Here is a 19925-nt window from a genome sequence, read left to right on the forward strand (position 1 = left end):
AAAAAAAAGTTCACCTCTTAGAGAATTGAATATTCCTTGACTGGGTCTTTTCAGCAGTACTCCAGAATAACATTGAAAGGGCATTTAGTCATCCTTTCTAAAATATTTCCAACAGAAATGCTAGTTATGGTTAACAGAATTTGGATTATATGGATCTCAAAAAAATGAATCCCTCCTCTTTTCCAGAAAATTTTCTTTAAATCAAGCAACTTACCATTTAACTACTTTATAAAATGTAAATGAAATCATCTGGGCCTGGAAGTAATGAAGGTTTTTAGAAATTGATTTAATTTATTTAATAAATATGCAACTATTCACCATATTGCCTATTTCTCTGGTGTCAAATTATTTTAGATATTTTTTTTCCATTTCAGCTGTTTTCAAGTTTATTGATACAGAATATTTGGAAATATTACCATCAGAAGAAACTATAATGATTCTTTAAAATTTTTCTGGTGCAGGTTATTTGTGCCTTCTCCATCCATAACTCAATCTCATTTCCAAGAATAGGTTTTGTTAGTCTATTACATGTTTACATTTGATTGATTTAATTTTTAACCTTATTTCCTTATTATAGACCATATGTTATGCCACAAAGTAGCCCTCAGTAAATACAAAAAAAGAGATACTTCCTTGTGTTCTATCAGATCATAACAGAATGAAATTAGAAATCAATGATAAAATAAAAAACAGAAACTACTCCAACACCTGGAGACTAAATAATACACTATTGAATGATAGATAGCAGAAGAAATCAGGGATGAAATGAAAAAATACTTAGAAATAAATGAGAATAAGGATGCAACAAACAAAATCTCTGGGACACTATGAAGCCAGTGCAGAGAAGAAAGTTCATTGCATTGAGCTCATTCATTAAAAGAATAGAAAATCAACAAATAAATAACCTAGTATTACATCTCAAAGCCCTAGAAAAAGAACAGATCAACACCAACAGCTATAGAAGACAGGAAATAATTAAAACCAGAGCTGAAATCAATGAAATTAAAAAAAAGAACTATTCAAAAAATTGGCAAAACGAAAAGTTGATTCTTTGAAAAATAAACCAAATTGATAAACCCTTAGCCACACTTAATAAAGAGGAGAGAGAAAACTCAAATTACCTAAATTCGTGATGAAAAATGAAATATCACAACAGACACCATTGAATACAGAACATAATTAGAAGCTACTTTGAAAATCTGTACTCCAACAAAATAGAAAATCTCAAAAACATCAACAAATTTTTAGAGACATTTGATCCTCCCAAACTAAATCGGAAGGACACACACAATTTAAACAGTTCAATTTCAAGCAATGAAATAGAAGAAGTCATCAAAAGCCTACCAACCAAGAGAAGCCCAGGACCAGAGGGATTGTCAGCCAAGTCCTACAAGACCTTCAAAGCAGAACTAATACAATACTCCTCAAAGTAGTCCATGAAATAGAGAAGAGGGAACCCTTCCAAATTCTTTCTATGAAGTTTTTATCACCCTAAAACCAAAAGCAGACAAAAACACATCAAAGCAAGAAAACTTCAGTCCAATATCCCTGATGAACATAGATATAAAAATCCTTAATAAAATTCTGGCAAATCGCATACAAAAACGTATTAAAAAGATGGTGCACCATGATCAAGTGGGGGTCCATCCCAGGCTTGAAGGTTGGTTCAACATCTGGAAATCAATAAATGTAACTCACCACATCAATAGACTTAAGGTTAAGAATCATATGATTATTTAATTTTTATGTTAACATTAAAGGAATTACTTTTAGGTGTGATAATAGTAATCAGGTTATATGTAAAAATAAAAGAGTTCCCTATCTTTTATGAAATATATACAAATGAAATGCTCTGAATCTAAGATTTGCCTTTATGTAATCATGGTAAAGGAAGAAGTAGTAGGAAGTATAAATGAAAAGGATTTTCCCTGAGCTAAAAGTTTATAAAGCTGGAAGGAGGAATTTCGGACTGAATTGAGTTCTCATTTGATTTTATCTGAAGAAAGGAACCCAGTAACCCACGAATTACTTCCATTTACAGTTGCTGATGAATATGAATTAATCATCTTGACTTTTCTATAACCTTCAATTTATTGGCTAGTTGTACAGGAAAACATTTGACATTTTTTTCTAAGGTTCATATTTTAAAAACTCATATAAGAATACTGTTTTGATATGAAATTCCAGTTTAAAATCCATTAAGAAACTACTTTGAAAAACTGGACAAATACATTTTATTTTCCTATTTTAATATACAAATTTACTTTCAAGATATATTTTATGTTTATATATATATATATGCATGTGTGTGTGTTTATATATACATATATATATATAAACATAAAATATATCTTGAAAGTAAATTTGTATATTAAAATAGGAAAATAAAATGTACATATATATATACATATATATATATATATACATATATATGTGTGTATATATATATATAGTCTATTTTAAACTAAACATGGTTAGAAATTCAAGAGCCTGTTAGAATTAATTGATGAAAGTATTTCTTTGACTTTACATTTCATCTTCTAAAAAAGTTCCTTTTAAAACTGAAATTACCAAAATCTCAAATAAGTGTGCTTTCCTGTTTCACTTTTAAATATAAAATTAGAGAAGTTTTAAGGATTGCAAATAGATATCTCCTGCCTGTTTGATGCCCGTTATGCATCCCTGGTATTTTAGATCAATTTGTACCAATTTGCAATAACAAATTTACTCCAGATTGAATGTAAACTTAGTTTATTACAAGTATTCTTTTGGTTTCTTCATTTATATTACAGTGGCCTACTTCAAACAATGTTATGAATTCATTTGTTAATTTGGTGTAATTGAACTCATTTTTTAATGGTACTAGCCTATGACTTTCTACTGATGATCAACATTTTTTCTACTAGCATTTTTTTTAATGTATGCTTTTTACATTTGTGTTTTCTAAGAGCTATATAATATTTTCCCTTTTAGTAATTCACAGTTCTGTGCTATTATAACATGCTTTTTATTTCTTGTATTTTTGCAATGTACCAAGTATGCATATGATTACAGTATGCTTTCCATGATTTTACATTGGTTATTGAACATTTGTATCAATACCAACTTGTTTTCTTGAAGATATTACTATTTTTGTATTAATGGATAAACTTCTCATTTTATGTATTTCTCTGAGTAAATGTAAATTGCACTTTACTATCAGCTTTTTTTGGTTTCCTGACTGATTATTTTTATTCTGCTTGCTAATATTTTTTTTTTCTTAGCATTTGGCATCCTGAGACAAGATGTTTGTGGATAACTGCCCATGTGACGGTGAACTATAATGAGGATGAGATCCTTACTCTACTAGAGGAAGAAGACCAAAGTGAAATTTTATTCCATCTGATCATCACTGACTCCCCTTCTACATAAGAGTGAGTGAATATTTTGTTCAGTTGTATTCTTTTTTTTTCTTCTTTATTCCTATTAGTATAATTGTATGTGAATGGACATATAATTACAAATGTGCTGATATGACTTTTACCTCCTAATATAATAATCATCATTACTAATAATACTGACCATTATGAAATAGATACCTTCCTGAAAGCTGCATATGCATTATATGCCTTAATCCTAAAGTGACAATTACTAAATATATTATTAAGTACTGTTATCACCATTTTTTATCCCTGGTAAATTTTAGAGTGGGAATTCTCACATAAGCATCTGACCCCTAAGGCCTAAGCAATTTTATCCCCTATGATACATGGACTTTTTAAAATTACAATTAAGAAAGTGTTTTCCTGATTCTAAAAATGTGAAATTAATCCAAAATAGATTATTCGTTGAGATAAAAAATAATACAGTTGATCAAATTCTTTTCCATTAAAATCATTTAAGTCATTTTATAGTGCAGATACAATGTGAAAATTAGTTGTTATACTTTTTCTTCCTCTTTTACTGTCATCAACTCCTTTCCTTTTTCTTTTAATTTCAGTTTATCATTTGGCCTTGTTTTTAGATTCAGTTTCTTTCAAAAACCCATGTGCATTCACATGTCAAATATATGCTAGTTGGAAGAGAAATCAGATTGAATATATGGACATATGAATTATTTTTATGAATCAGATGTTTTCAGATTTAAAAAATAGAAATAGTAATGTATTTTAGAACACACAAACATTAGATTTATGAAGAATCTTACCAATTCCATCTTGGGAGCTGATTCAAAGTAGCATAATCAAAGTTTTTGTAGGTGACCTGGCATGTTAAGTCACAGGCTTTTGTGCCCCTATCACAGGCTGTTTTCCCAGCTCTTATCCCAGCTACAGTGGTGCCAAGTAGATCTGGGCACACTGACAATATTCTACCATACATTCCTGCTGTGCATTTCTTTATTCTTCTGCCTTAGGCCCTTTTCTGAAGCCAAAGGAGTTTACTTAGTTCTTGTCAGTGAAGTCTAAAAGAATGAGGGAGTCACTGCCATCTGCAGCAACCTTCAGATAGGGAGACAGGGCAGGATTTTGTGAATACGTGCACCAGTCTAATATCCTTCAGATGAGCAATTTTGAGGCACATACTACAGAGTTCCCTGGACAATCCTTAGTACAATTGATCCTTGGTTGCCCAAATGCATGTGTGTATTTGTTCTAGGTAGGTCATCTGCTTTCTAAAGTACTTTTGTTAACATCATCATTTTAAATTAAGTTTTCCAAAAACCATCTCAATAGCATTATTATAGGCTTTTTCTTCTCTGTCTCACTTCATATGCTCCCTCTGTCTACTTCCTGGGATTCATCTACCAAATAAATTATCTACATCCAACTTCTAGTTTTAGACACCTTTTGGATAATCCAAATTAAGATAGAAATTTAAAGTTGGATCTAATAATTTATGGAATGCAGTATTTTTCTTGGATAGTACATTTTAATTTCAAAATTTCAATGCACTTTAAAAATTTTTTAGCTCTCTGTACTTATTACATAGTATCATGAGTTATCTGTTTTAGAGAGACAATAGATTTATGTATCATTGAAATGTTCATATCGTTTCCATAAATATGTATGGGGGTGGGTACTGGGGAATTGAACCCAGTGGCACTCTACCACTGAGCTACATCTCAGTCCTTTTTACCGTTTTATTTTATTTTGACAAGGCTGACCTTGAACTTGTTAGCCTCCTGAGTAGCTGAGTTATAGGCACATACCACCACAAGTGGCTCAAATTCATATTTAAAAATAAAAGTTTGAAATCATTTGAGAAATATTGGTTACTTCATATTTACCTTCTCTAAAGCATGCATTGTTAGAACCTTGTTAGAACCCAGTGATAAGAAATGTAACACATTTCTTTAACATGACATTTCATTCTTCAGGATGTTATTTTTTTCCCCAAGATTCTGTTTTATGGGGTTATATTAGGATTATGTTAGGAAAGTATAGATCTGACATTTATTATTACAACTCTCACTTACTGGGTTGGTTTTTGTTGTTGGTATTATTGTTCTTGTTTGGTCTTTTCAAGGTCAGAAACCAGTGTGTTCAGGAAAATCTCCCAGTGATTACCTGTGGATTAGCAGCATCACAGCCCATTTCTCTCAATCAGTAAAGAAAGTATATTTTATGTAACTGCTCAAGCTTTTTCTTCTCTCGAAGGTAGTACTTTAGTTAATATTTAGTGAGGAGGAAAGTCACTTTTAAAACACAGAAAAGTAAATTGACTGACTTACTAGTTTCTTTATCCTCCCCAAACCTGAACCTATGAATATCTGATATTAAATGACTTTTAATGATTAAAATTGGTGTTTGATATGAATTTTTTTGGAATTCATAAACAACAATGTTGTAGGGAGAAGATGTAAGATTTGTGAATTTATCTCTGAAATGTATTCTATAGCCATATTCAAATAACCCTGGCGCCTTTCTATGGCCAGGTCTCTTAGATGCATGTGTGTATGTGTTCTGGGTAGGTTGTCTTGCTTCCTAAAGTGCTTTTGTTAACGCCATAATTTTAAATTAAGTTTTCCAGAAAGCTGTTCCTGCTGTACATTTTGGCATCCGAGATTAGGTCAGTGGCCATAAATCTCATTTATGTACTTAATGCAAAGGAGATACTGCTGTCTTGGGAATCATGTGAGCCAGATTCCTTACTTTGCTCCTCTCACAAGATATTGACATATAAAACAAAATGCTCCCATTTTGTTTTGCATCTTTCTTCATTTAAAACTTTAAATAAAGAATGTTTATGCAGGCTTCTTTTTCATTCATAAAAATGGAAATTACCCCTAGTGTCTGCATGAATAGGCTTGTATTCTTGTTCACGAATTCGCATGATAGATTGACCCATAAAATCTTTACGTTTGGCTTGTGCAGCTGAGTTCATGACTGAATACAGAATGATAAAGAAGCAAAGAAATCATGCCTTCTAGATGGCCCTTAAGCTAGCTTTTAACTGCCTGGAAATCAGCTAGAAATGTATAATCAAACTTGCCATTAAAGGCACAGTGTGTAGCATAAATCTTTGGGACATAATCTGTAAATTAATGCAAAGGGATTCTTTAACATTTATTTGGTTTTCATTATATTTGCATGGAAGTCTGCCAATCCAAACATATTTTTTACCTTTTTATCCATCAGAAGTGAAAATAGAAATGATGAATTGTGTCACTGACCAGTCCAGCAGGCTGTTTCTTTCAAAGTATTACCACGTATTTACTGTTTTAGCTATATTGTTTTCAATTTCTGGCAAAATGGTGAGTTTTTGATCCTCGGTAGAAAATGTCAGTGCTCACATTTCCTGTGGGGTTTTGGCCTTTTTGTGAAAAGGTAGGGGAGAGTTAAATGAATTACGATGCTGTCATCTGAAGAAACCACAATGTGTTTCTTTGCCAAATTTTAGCAAGAACAGAGCTGATCATCTGCTTATACAAGCTTTGCCTTGAACCCTACCAGCAGTTCACTCAGGCTTCTGCCTGCTCTCTTTCATGCTGTGAGAATGTAGTACACACAGTCCTTTTAACCTTCCCTCTGCAAGGTTAATTGATTTAATAATCCCCAAGGAAGATACATTTTGTCAGAGGAATTTAGAAACCTAGAAATTTAGGAATTTAGAATTTTACAACTGAGCTTAAATAATATTAAGTTGCTTATTAATGCAAATAGTTTATGGTCTTGTATTAATTTCTTGAAAGCAGATGCTTCTCTCATAATTTTCAACTCTGTTTTCTTACATACGATACAAAAACAAATATTGCCAGATAGCATTTGTGTATTATAATCTTAGGAATCAATGTGTTCAGAATGTTAGTAATAGCTAATATACATTGCCATCAGCTGAGACTATGGTTTACCCAGCTTCATTACACCTCAATAATCATTAGTTTATATTTTCTAATGTTTTTTACTGACCCCTAAGGAGGTGTCCTTTCTTGGACTAATGACATTATTTTCCTTCCTATTTGGAACAATTCATAGAAAATAAATCTTAATATTAAGAATGGTAATCTATAAAGAGTCTTCAACTTTATAGCTTTTTTAGCAATCATTATGTCGCGCTAGTTTTAAAAGACTTTTTAAGATTTAATTTCAAATTATCTTTTTTTTTTTTTTTTCAGTACCAGAGGTTAAACTCAGGGGTGCTTGTCCACTGAACCACATCCACAGCCCTGTTTTGTATTTTATTTAGAGACAGGGTCTCACTGAATTGATTAGTGCCTTGCTTTTGCTGAGGCTGAACTCAGGATCCTCCTGCTTCAATCTCCCAAGCCACTGGGATTATAGGCGTGTGCTACCACACTCAGCAACAAATATAGAGCAAGAGAAAGAGATGCACGTATATTAGATTTTTGTATTCCAGATGTCTAGATAGTTACCAGTAAAGATGGGAGAAATAAGAAATGTGCCTGTAAGACAAGGAATTATCTGGGACAATAAATAGCATTTTAAGGCCTAGAAGTAAGAAAAAGTGTAATTATAGTACCTGAAAATAGTGACAGAAGAGGCAAAAAATTAACATAAATTAATCCTGTAAGCATGCATTAAGCCTGTATTGTATGTGGTACTGTTGTACCACTGAGATACAAAGACAACTAAGGAAGAAGACCTGCCCTTGTGATCTATATATCCAATTTGTGTTTAATGTTTAAGATAGAGTATTTTTGTAAGAAAAATAAACTCTATGAGTTGTTTCTAATTGTACTTTTGTTCTGTGAACTCTCCCAGCACCTGACCTCTGGGAACTTCATTAAAGGTAGCATTAAGTTTAGGGTTAGGTTTAGAGTTAGGCTAAGGAGAGTGGTAAGAATGAAGGAAAGAAGGACTGTGTAGAGGGAAAAGAGGGGTGGGAGGGGTGGGGGGAGGGGAAAAATAAAATAAACATCATTACCCTATGTAAACGTAAAAAAAAAATAAAAAATAAAAAAATAAAAAATAAAAAAAAATAAAAATAAAAAAAAAAAAAGGTAGTTGCTTGCATCCCAGGTATGTTTCTGCCGAGATATGACATCATGGTGCTACACCTGGGAAAGCCCACAGGGATCATTTGACCAGGAGTTGGGCAGGTATAAGGTGTTGAGTTGTGACATGACAAAGTAGAAAGATAAACTAGAGAACGTATGCTCAATCTGAAGCTATTCAAAACACTCTATTCATCTAACGAAGCATGAAGTTAAGATCCCTGAATCACCCCACCTATCTCATTTCCTAGGTGAGAACACTGAAGACTGAAGAAGTTAGAGATCAATGTCTCACAGCAAGTGAGTAGCAGAGATGGGACTAGAACCATGACTTTCACACTCAACTTTATTTAAAGAATCTCCTCTAGAGATTTTAGTTATTACTTTTAGGTAGAAAAATTATATTTGATTTTAGAAAGTTGATTTTCGGAAATTTTTACCACCAAGATTATAACTGCTAAGGAAGAACTAAAATCCGTATTGCTGCAAAAGCTTGCCACATCTGGAATTATAGCATACAGCAAATATGTACCCAGTATAGGTTCCAGAATGCAAGGTTTTGTGTATGTGTGTGTGTGTGTGTGTGTGTGTGTGTGTCTGGTGCTAGGAAATGAACACAGGGCCTCAGTCATGCTAGACAAATTCTTTACCACTGAACCAGAAGACAAGATTGGAATGATTAAATCTAGAAGGCAGCTTTCTTATGTTGAAGTTTCTAGTATTTTATAGAGTCTTTGTACTTGCAGTTCAGTCAACCTGGAATGTTCTTCCAAGTATGGGCATAGCTCACTCTTTCATTGCCTTTAGGGGCAAGTCACTGGCTCAGGGAGGTCTTCCCTGGCTACTCTATCTATGAATGCCTTACATTCATTCTGATATTTCCTTTACTGCTTTTTTGTCTTAAATATCTCTTTGATACTCATCTGTATCTAGCATGAAATATGTTTTATGTCTTCAGCTTTACTTGTTGTCTCTGATTTTCAGCTAGAATATAAGTCCTTGGAATATCAGGAGTGGTGAATGAATCATTACTTTGAACTGATCCCTGGACAGAGGTGACACCACTCCCAGGAATTTCTCAGTAGGAAGGTGCTGATTGAAAACTGCCCAGTTGATGGTGACCCCTGTTAAAAGGAGAATTCTGTGCTTCCATAGATTTCATTAGCTCATGGCTTTGAGTTCAGATGCCAGCTCCCAGGGATAGTTTCTGAACATTGCAAGATAACTAGATGTTTCACCAGTGCTGCTACTTTCCAGCCTGCCTGATTAACAGTAACTTTAGACAATGGGCTTCTTGAGTACTACAGTGGGCTTCAAACTTTGCAACAGTAAAATAGCTACAAGAATAGTTCTTGCCCTGTAACTTTGTAGTGCACAAAGAGCAATGCCTCTATAGTCCTTTACTTCTTGATTATGAGACCCTATGTAAATAAACTTGCTGGGCCAACTCCTTAGACTCTGTTCCTCCATCAGAGAGCAGTGTTCCACCTGATCCCTGCCTTTTTTTCTTCTTATCTGTGTGTGTGTGTGTGTGTGTGTGTGTGTGTGTGTGTTTCTTATTCCCCCATCACCCCTCTCCTGGACCTCGGGTTCAGCCACGCAGGTCGAGGCAGTGGAGTAGGGAGGAAGGTCCTCAATAAATATTGAATTCTACAGTAAAAAAATTATAATGAGATAAATTTGATAAGTTCAAAAGAAATTAAAAGAAAATTTGATTTTGAAATTATAACAATATTTCCATTACATGATTTTCAAAGACCACTTAACTTTAATAGGTGATTATATTTTATATTTGACAAATAGGAATCAGCATGTTTTTGTTTGTATTCAAGAATAATGGTGTAATGTTTTAAGTTAGTAAATATCTGAACTAAATCCTAAAACTTAATGTTTTTCCACACTTTTATGTATGGATGTGAAAAAAATTAAATATTACAAAAAGGTATACAATAAAAAAGTAAAGGTAAGAGGTAGTGTAAATCTACAAATGTTCAACTTCAGAAGATACTGACAGTTTTCTAAAATACTGGTGCAATTTCCACTTCAAACAGCAGAGTGTTGTTTTAGTTCTATATCCTTGCCAACACTTGGTATAGTTGTTTTGATTTTTTAAAATGTTGTCTCTTCCAGGTATGCTTTGGTATTTCATTTTGATTTTAATTTGTATTTCTCTAATTACTAATAAGATTGAACATCTTCCTATATGTTCATCAATTATTTTGATACTTTTTTTGTGAAATGCCTCTTTAAGTGTCTATTTTTCTATTGTATGCCCCTTTTCTTCATATATAAAAATCCTTTATATGTGCTAGATATTATATCTTTGTCAAACATGTGCTATACATATCTTTGCCCATTTTGTTGCTTGCATTTTCACTTAATGGTATCTTTTATGAGCAGAATTTGTTACTTTATTATAGTATAATTTATCACTTTTTCCTTATAGTTACTGCTTTCAGTGTTCTATTTAAGAAAACATTTATAAGCTCAAAACTATGAAGAAATGTAATCACATATACTAGAAGGTTTATTGTTTATGTCTCCCATTTAGATCTATAGTCTTCTACCCTCAGAGTTGATTTTTTATACATATGAAGTAAGGTTCAGATTTTATGATTTCCAAATGGATATACAGTTGAAACAGCACCATTGATTTAAAGAAAGATTGAAAGGACAATTCTTTCTCCAGAGTTCTACAGAGTTACTTTTCTCAAAAACTAAGTATTTATAAAACTGTAACCTTGTTTCCAAACTCATTGATCTATTCTGTTGGTAGATTTGCCTATCATTGTTCTAATACCACAATATCTGAATCATAGTAGTTTGTAAGTAAGTCTTGATAGTAGAATAAGCTGTCCAGCTTTGTTCTTAAAAATTCTATTGGTTCTCTTTTATCTTTTGCATTTCCACGAACACTTTATAATTAGTGTATCAATTTCAACATCCCTCAACAATATTTCTCAGATGAGAAATACTTTAAATATACAAACTAATTAGGGTATAATTGAGATTTATGTAATACTAAAACTTCTCATTCATGAATTTGATATATTCTTCATATACCTTTGCTAAATTACTTATTTAATTTTTGTTAAATTCCATATTTAATTTTGGGGGATTTTTCAGAAATATATAAAGCAAAATAGCATGAAATTTTTAAACCCGCGATTAAAGGCAGTAGTAAACTAGGAAAGATAGGATCTGTCTGGCCTCTTATTCAATTATAAATGGTAGAACAATTCCATCGGGTTCTCACTCTCAAAGCAGTTGAATTTGCCATCTAAACCCAGGTCAAAGCTGTATGTATGTGAATCTAACTCCCATGAACAAATTATTAGAGGGAGATTTGGACCCAGGGATGTAGGCTAGGGTCAGCTTTAAAAAAAAAGTTATGCTTAAAATTCAAAAGATAAGGAACCTACTAGAACTGATATGGCAGCTTGAACAAAGTCATTCAGTCAGACTTCACCCAAATCAGGAGAGAAGATTGTCACTGTAACTGGGGATATACATGGTAACTAGTGACAATCAGGAATCTAGATGCTTAATCATAACTATAAACAGCAATTGACATCATCAAAATTTGAGTAAAACCGACACAGGTAGGGAAGAAAATCATCAAACTCAACAAACAAAAAGGCTTAACAAAAGAAAACTAAGTATTATAATTAGTATCAGAAGAATTAAGGAGGATATATCTGTTTAACCAAAACTGGCCATTTTGAAAGTTAAATATAAGTTTAAATACAACAAAAATCTTAGCACTTGGGATGAATAGGAGAAGAAACAGGTCTAAATGCCAGAAGTTTGAGAGAGAGGGAGAGATGAAATATCTGGTCTTAGAGGTAACTGCTAGAAAGGATTGAGAATAACAGAAGTAACAAAATTAAAAGACAGTGGGAGGAAGGAGCAATTTTGTATTTTAGTAACTGATGTCCTTTATTATATTCTATATTATATTTTTCTTGAGTTTAAGAAAAAATAATGGTCTGTTTTCCCTTCCATCTCTCTTATTTCTATAATTAACAATTTTTATTTATTTTGAAAGCTGCCTTATAACTTTGTATGATACATTTGTATCTCTACTGTCATTTCCCCACTCTAAAGGATGAGGAATTAACTAAATTTATACAATATTTATTTTGTGCCAGGTATTCTATTTACTCATTTATCCTTACAACAATCCTATATGTTATATGTTATTATCACCCCATTTTACAGATGATGAAACTGAGTCATCTAGAAGTTAACTAAGCCAAGTTTACATAACTTGGTGAAATATATTCAACCACAGTGACTCTAATACCTATACTTTAACTCTGTGCAATATGTCTACTCCACAGGTCAGCAATGTACATACATTATAACCTGTTATTGAAGGATTTTGTAAGAATAGAAGTACTTTGATATGAAATTTTAAGCATGAAATTTAAGTATAGAAATTTGTCATATTCTGTACAATTATTTTAAATGGAATGTTGATAGCAGTAGTTTCTCAGCATTCAGCAAATGCTGGTGGAGTTTGATGCTGTGTTTAGTCTATTAGTAACTGAAAATAATTCCCCAGTGTTGTGAAAGCAATTTGATGGCAAATTAATCCTTACTTATAAATAAATTCACCTTTGGTACACAATGTGTAAAGATAGAGTGATACATCTTAAAGTGAACAATAGGCTTTTATTTCAGCATCCAAATGTGACAGTAACTAAAGAGGTCAGTTGGCAACTGCACTGTTTTGGAAAGCTACTAACTTCAAGAGCAAAGTGATACTGACAAAGTCACCTCTACTGTTGAGATTTGGAAGTTAGATGGCATCCTGTGTTCATTCTAAACAAAAATATCCCTAGGGAAAAAATAAAAAAGGAAACAAACGTTTCCCCTCCTTCCCTAAGTGGAACATTCTCTTGGCTGTAGTCCCACAAATATGTTCATTGAAAGAAAACCAAAAAAATGTTTAAAGCCAACATAAAATCAGAATTGTCCATAAGAACATTGACTCAAAGGCATTCATGGGGAAATGCCACGTCTAAAGCCTCTTATACCTTCAAAACATCATCTTTAAATAGATTTCTTATATGCCACATTTAGATCCTTGTAACTTTTTAAAAATTCAATTTAATTACTTCGTGTCTCTACCATATGAGATTTTTTTTAAAGGGTTTAAAATCCTTCTCAAACTCATCCGTGAGCATTTTCTTTATCATTTTCTTTTGTTCTTTCATTTGTTTAAATAATATTTGAATAATTTTTTTTAAATTTGGCGAAAATGCAGATGTTTCAAAGACATTGATAAATTTGTTCTGAAACCTGTAGAGTTTTCAGATTTTGATGAGATTCCAGCAATCGAGTAGGTATAACCTGAGACTGACATAATTTTCAGAGTCACATAACATAGTTTAAAATGAATGAATAAGTTGATGACTTATTCTGGTAACTTCACATCAATCCAAGATATATTCCAAAATATAAAACTCTTTGAATAATATGGGCAAAAAATTAAAGATATGAAAGAAAATTCTAGGAGATCTTACTTCTAAAGAAAGCCAAATAGGTAATAGTGAAAAGATAATTTTTGAAAATAGAAGAAAATTATCCTTAATTTAAAAAGACATGATTATTCATATTAAAACTCATCACCCAGAACTATTCTTGGATGCTGTCAGGGTCACATTCTACAACTCCAAGGAAAAAGAGAAATGTAAGGAAAGGACAATGAAAGGAGTAAAAGGATTCTGGGAGATAAGGAGAGAAAAATTAATATTGGACAGGTAAAGATGGACTCTTCACAGATCTAGTAGACTCTTTCCCTTGTTCATCTCTCCTCTAAACCTCCAGTCTATACTTATTTTCAAATGGTCTAATTTGGGCATGTTTTCAGACCCGGATTCAGACATAATCTCAAACAACCAAACTCTAGGTTTTGTTTCTTTGCTTACATGAGACTAAATAAGGAAATTGACTAATATTTAATTCCAAATATTTTGAAATAAACTTCAAGGTAAAAAAGAAAAGAAGAAAAGAACATTGTTTGTATTGTATAATAGAAAATACTTAAAGAAAATTCCAGTAATTTCCATAGTGCTGTCAATTTTATAGGAAGGTTTTTGCTTTTTTTTTTAAAAAAAAAAAGCAGACATTCATGTAATTTTGATATGTTGTGTTATAATAGAATGATGAAAGAAAGGAAAACATTTTCTTGACAAGCTTATAGATAAAAAAATAGGCCTCCTATAAAACAACTGAAGACCCATCATAAGTAAATAAACAAAAAATGATTCACTGATGAGACAATACTATTTTTCTGTGAAATATATCTCTGTGCAGGATAGGAGGAGGTAAAATGGAGGAAACTGCTTTCGAATAGAGAAGATTTATCATCTATAGTAGTAGAAAGGAAGAAGCCCAAGAAAGAGATGCAAAAGAAAGGAGAAGAAGATGTGTGGATGAGAGGGGAGTAGTTAGTGTACTTAAGCTGAAGCATGATTGGAGAAGGAGCTGCTGTGTGAATTTACTAAAACATTAGTGGAGTACAGAATTGGAATTAAGACAGATGGCTCCCATCTTAGTAAACCAAAAAAGTCCCATTAGATTTCATTTGTTTAATTGCTCAGATAATGCAAAGGAAGTGACAGAGAAATTTATATATTGGTTCAAGAGAGCTCACTGAACATTTTGACTGTTTTTTAGTTTCCTCTCTATCAAACTTCCCTTGAAATGAAAGAAAATTATAAAACAGTAATAAATCCATACCAACTTTAAAAAGCAGGGAAGGACACCATCAGCAATGTGAATTTCTATTTATTTTGTTGTTGTTGTTATTTTTAAAAATTGTTCTAATTAGTTATACATGACAGTAAGAATGCATTTTTGACACATACATAAATGAAGTATAACTTATTATTATTCTGGTTGTAGATGATATAGAGTTACACAGGTCATGTAATCATATATGCACATAGGGTAATAATGTTCTATTCATTCTACCATCATTTCTATCCCCATACCCCCTCTCCTCCTTTCACTCCCTTCTGTTTAATCCAAAGTACCTCTATTCTTCTCTAGTCGCCACACTTACTATGAATTAGCATCCAAATATCAGAGAAAACATTAGGCCTTTGGTTCTTTGGGATTGGCTTATTTCACTTAGCATGGCATTCTCCAGTTCCATCTGTTTACTGAAAAGTGCCATAATTTCATTCTTCTTTAAGGCTGAGTAATATTCCATTGTGAATATATACCATGAATTTCTTTATTCATTCATCTGTTAAAGGGCATCTAGATTGGTTCCATAGTTTGACTATTGTGAATTGAGCTGCTATAAACATCGATGTGGCTACTTCACTGTAGTATGCTGATTTTAAGTCCTTTTGGTATAGCCTGAGGAGTGGGATTGCTGGGTCAAATGGTGGTTCCATTCCAAGTTTTCTGAGGAATTTCCATACTGCTTTCCAGAGTGGTTGCACCAATTTACAGTCTCATCAGCAATATGTGAGAGCACCTTTCTCCCCACATCCTCACCAATATTTATTGTTGTTTGTATTCTTGATAATTGCCATTCTGACTGGAGTGAGATGGAATCTCAGTGTAGTTTTGATTAGCCTTTCTCTAATTGCTAGAGATATTGAACATTTTTTCATATATTTGTTGATCGATTATATTTCTTCTTCCGTGAAGTGTCTGTCCAATTCCTTAGCCCATTTATTGCTTAGGTAATCTGTTTGTTTGTTTGTTTGTTTGTTTGTTTATTATTTTGGTATTAAGATTTTTTGTTTTAGTTGTTGACAGACCATTATTTTGTTTATTTATATGTGGTACTGAGAATCAAACCCAGTGCCTCACACATGCTAGGCAAGTGCTCTACCACTGAACCATAACCCAGCCCTAGTATTTTTTTTTTTTTTAGTTATTTATATATTCTGGAGATTAATGCTCTATCTGAGGTGTACATGGTAAAGATTCTTTCCCATTCTGTAGGCTGTATCATGGCATTATTGTTTCCTTTGCTGAGAAGAAGCTTTTTAGTTTAAATACATCCCATTTATTGATTCTTGATTTTACTTCTTTCCCTTCAGGAATCTTGTTAATGAAGTCAGTTCCTAAGCTGATATGAAGATTTGGGCCTACTTTTTCTTTTATTAGGCACAGGGTCTCTGTTCTAATGTCTAAGTCTTTGATCCACTTTGAGTTGATTTTTGTGGTGGGTGAGAAATAGGGGCTTCATTTCATATTGCTACATATAGATTTCCAGTTGTCCCGGCACCATTTGTTGAAAAGGCTGTATTTTCTCCAGTGTATGTTTTTAGCACCTTTGTCTAGTATGAGATAACTGTATTTATGTGGGTTTGTCTCCATGTCATCTATTCTGTACAATTGGTCTACTTGTCTTTTTTGGTGCTGATACCATTCCATTTTTGTTACTATGGCTTGATAGTATAATTTAAGGTTGGAATTCACATTAAGTTGGTATAAAACTTTTGGTAATATGTCCATTTTGGCAATGTTAATTCTGCCTATCCAAGAGCATAGGAGATTTTTCTATCTTGAACGGTATTCTTCAATTTATTTCTTTAGTGTTCTGTAGATTTCATTGAGGAGGTCTTTCACCTCTTATGTTAGCTTGATTCCCAAGTATTTTATTTTTTTGAGGCTAATCAGTGTGAATTCTAGACAATATAAAAGAAATAGTGTAAGTAGAATGGCAAATTCCAACAAAGTGGACTCTGCAGTTCCACAGAGGTAGAAGAGATCCTCCAAACCAAAAAGATCATGGAAATAATCCCAAGAAAAAGACTATAGGGAACTGGAAGGAATATACTATGTATGTTTAGTCATTTAATCAATTATAGGCTGGTAGAGCAATTGCATTTGCCCTTCTTTCACAGTAGTTAACTTACCTACGTACAGAATAAAGTCACAAGTATGGAACTCCAAATCTGATGAGGGGTACTCTCAAAGTAGACTTTTACTGGTTAAAAAGTCCCTGAGTATGGGCATGGAAAAAGAAGCAAGTGTACTCACCCAAAAAAGCATGTTTTTAGTCAGTTTTTTCACTGCTGTGACTAAAAGACCTAAACAGAACAACTTTAGAGGAGGGAAAATTTATTTGATGGCTCACAATTTCAGAGGTCTCAGTCCAAGTTTTTCTAATCTTTCTGCTCTGCTTTCTGTTCCTGATTATCACAATAAATTTGATTAAAATCCACCAGCAATATCCATGTCACCACCTGAATGCTATGTTGCCTAGTCATTTCTTCTGCCAAATTAAGAAGTCCACCACTTTTAAAATCACATTAAGAAGCCCATCACTTTTAAGAGGTTCACCAGTTTGGACAAGGGGGGAGGAGGGGAAGAGAAGGGAGATAGGATTTGGACATAACTTTCCTATGTTCATATATGAATACATGACCAGCATAACTCCATATCATGTACAACCACAAGAATGGGAAGTTATACTTCCTGTATGTACGGTATGTCAAAAGCATTCTACTGTCATGTATATCAAAAACAACAAATTAACAACAACAACAAAAGGCCATCACTTTTAAAATCAGCTTCACAGGAAGTCTCAGGACCTCAACTAGAACATGACACAAATGGCTTCTACTCCAAATTCCAGTAGTATCCTTTTTTACCTCTTGAACCCTGTATTTACTGTTAACAGTTTTACTGGCATTCTGGTCTTTTGAGTTCCCACCAGAATTGTCCATTAAGCTCCACTTACAGTAATCTAAAACTTTCTGGCTTGCACTGCTAACCATCTCAAAATTCCTCCCACCAATTCCAAAAAGCTCCAAAATCTTTTGAACTACATGGTCAGGTTAGTCACAGCAACAACCCCACTTCTGGTACTATTTTCTATTTTAGTTAGCTTTTTTGCTCCTATGACTAAAAAACCCAACCAGAACAACTTTGGAAGAGGAAAAGTTTATGTGAGGGCTCACAGTTTCAGAGGTTTCAGTCCATTGACAACAGGCTTTCTTCCTCAGGTCTCCAGGTGAGACAAAACAACATGGCAGAAGAATGTGGCAGAGGGAAGCAGCTCACATGATGATCAGAAAGCAGAGAAAGACATCTCCACTTGCCAGATAAAAATATATACCCCAAAGCCACACCTCCAATGCCACACCTCCTCCAGTCACACCCTACCTGCTCTCAATTACCATTCAATTAATCCCATCAGGTGATTTATTCACTGACTGGGTTAAGGCTCTCACAACCTAATCTTTTCCCCTCTGAACCTGCTTTCCTTGTCTCACATGTGAGATTTCAGGGCCCATCTTACATCCAAACCATAGCAGCATACCACCTACTCAATCCAGCCTAACAGTGCCCAGTGCCCATGTAGTCATTAATCATCTTCACCATCAGAGCCAGGCGAACACTCTCTCTTAAAATACACTCCAGTTAATAATACTCAGCTGTCAAGACCCTTGTTTATAAAAATAAAAAATGAAGAATCAAACATTGAAGAATAACCAACATAAGTTCAAAGAGATATCACACTTAATATAACTTGTGGGGAAACAAAATTAACTTTGTAAACAAAAAGAACTTCAAAATTATTTTACTTTTTATCTTTAGTGACTTCAAGCAGATAATACATCTGGTGAGGGAGGACATGGGGTGGAAATGATATAATCAGTAATTAGGCTTAATAATAGAAGCAACTAAAGTTCACTTTGGTGAACCAGAAGAATGAACACCTAATTGTCACATAACCCCGTGTAAAATGGCATAGAGGGGAATCCGAAGATTTTTATCCTTGTTTCAACTCTTTATCAGTCTTTTTACTCTTGCTTCATATCCTCCATAAATTCCTTTTCCTTATATGCTGGTAGTACATCCCTAACTTATAGTTTTACTAAAGTTATGCTTTTAGATTTGTATTTCTACTGTTACTTCACTGGATTTTGTGGAGGGACAAGAAATAAACTAGGTTCAATCAGTCTCCTTGAACCATAACAATGATCTTTTTTAAAAAAATTTGTTCTTTTTGGATATACATGACAATAGAATATTTTTGACACATTATACATACATGGATTATAACTTACTCTAATTAGGATCCTATTCATGTGGTTGAACATGATGCCGAGTTACCCTGGTCATATTTTCAAATACAAGGATAGGGAAGTTATGTCCAGTTAATTCTACTGTTCTTTCTGTTGCCCTCCTCCGTCCTATACCTTCATTCCTCTTTGTCTAATCCAATGAACTTTTATTCTTCCCCTCCCTACCCTTCCTTGTTACAGGTTAAGATCCATATATTAAGGAGATATTTGGTTTTTTGGGGACTGGCTTATTTCACTTAGCATGACAGTCACCAGTTCAATCCACTTACCAGCAAATGCCATAATTTCATTCTTCTTTATGGCTGAATAATATTCCATTGTGTATATATACCACATTTTCTTTATCCATTCATCTGCTGAAGGCACAGAAGAAGAAATACAAATGGTTAAAAAAATATGAAAAAAATGTTCAACATCTC

Source organism: Sciurus carolinensis, chromosome 2 (assembly GCF_902686445.1).
Source record: "Sciurus carolinensis chromosome 2, mSciCar1.2, whole genome shotgun sequence".
NCBI lineage: Eukaryota > Metazoa > Chordata > Mammalia > Rodentia > Sciuridae > Sciurus > Sciurus carolinensis.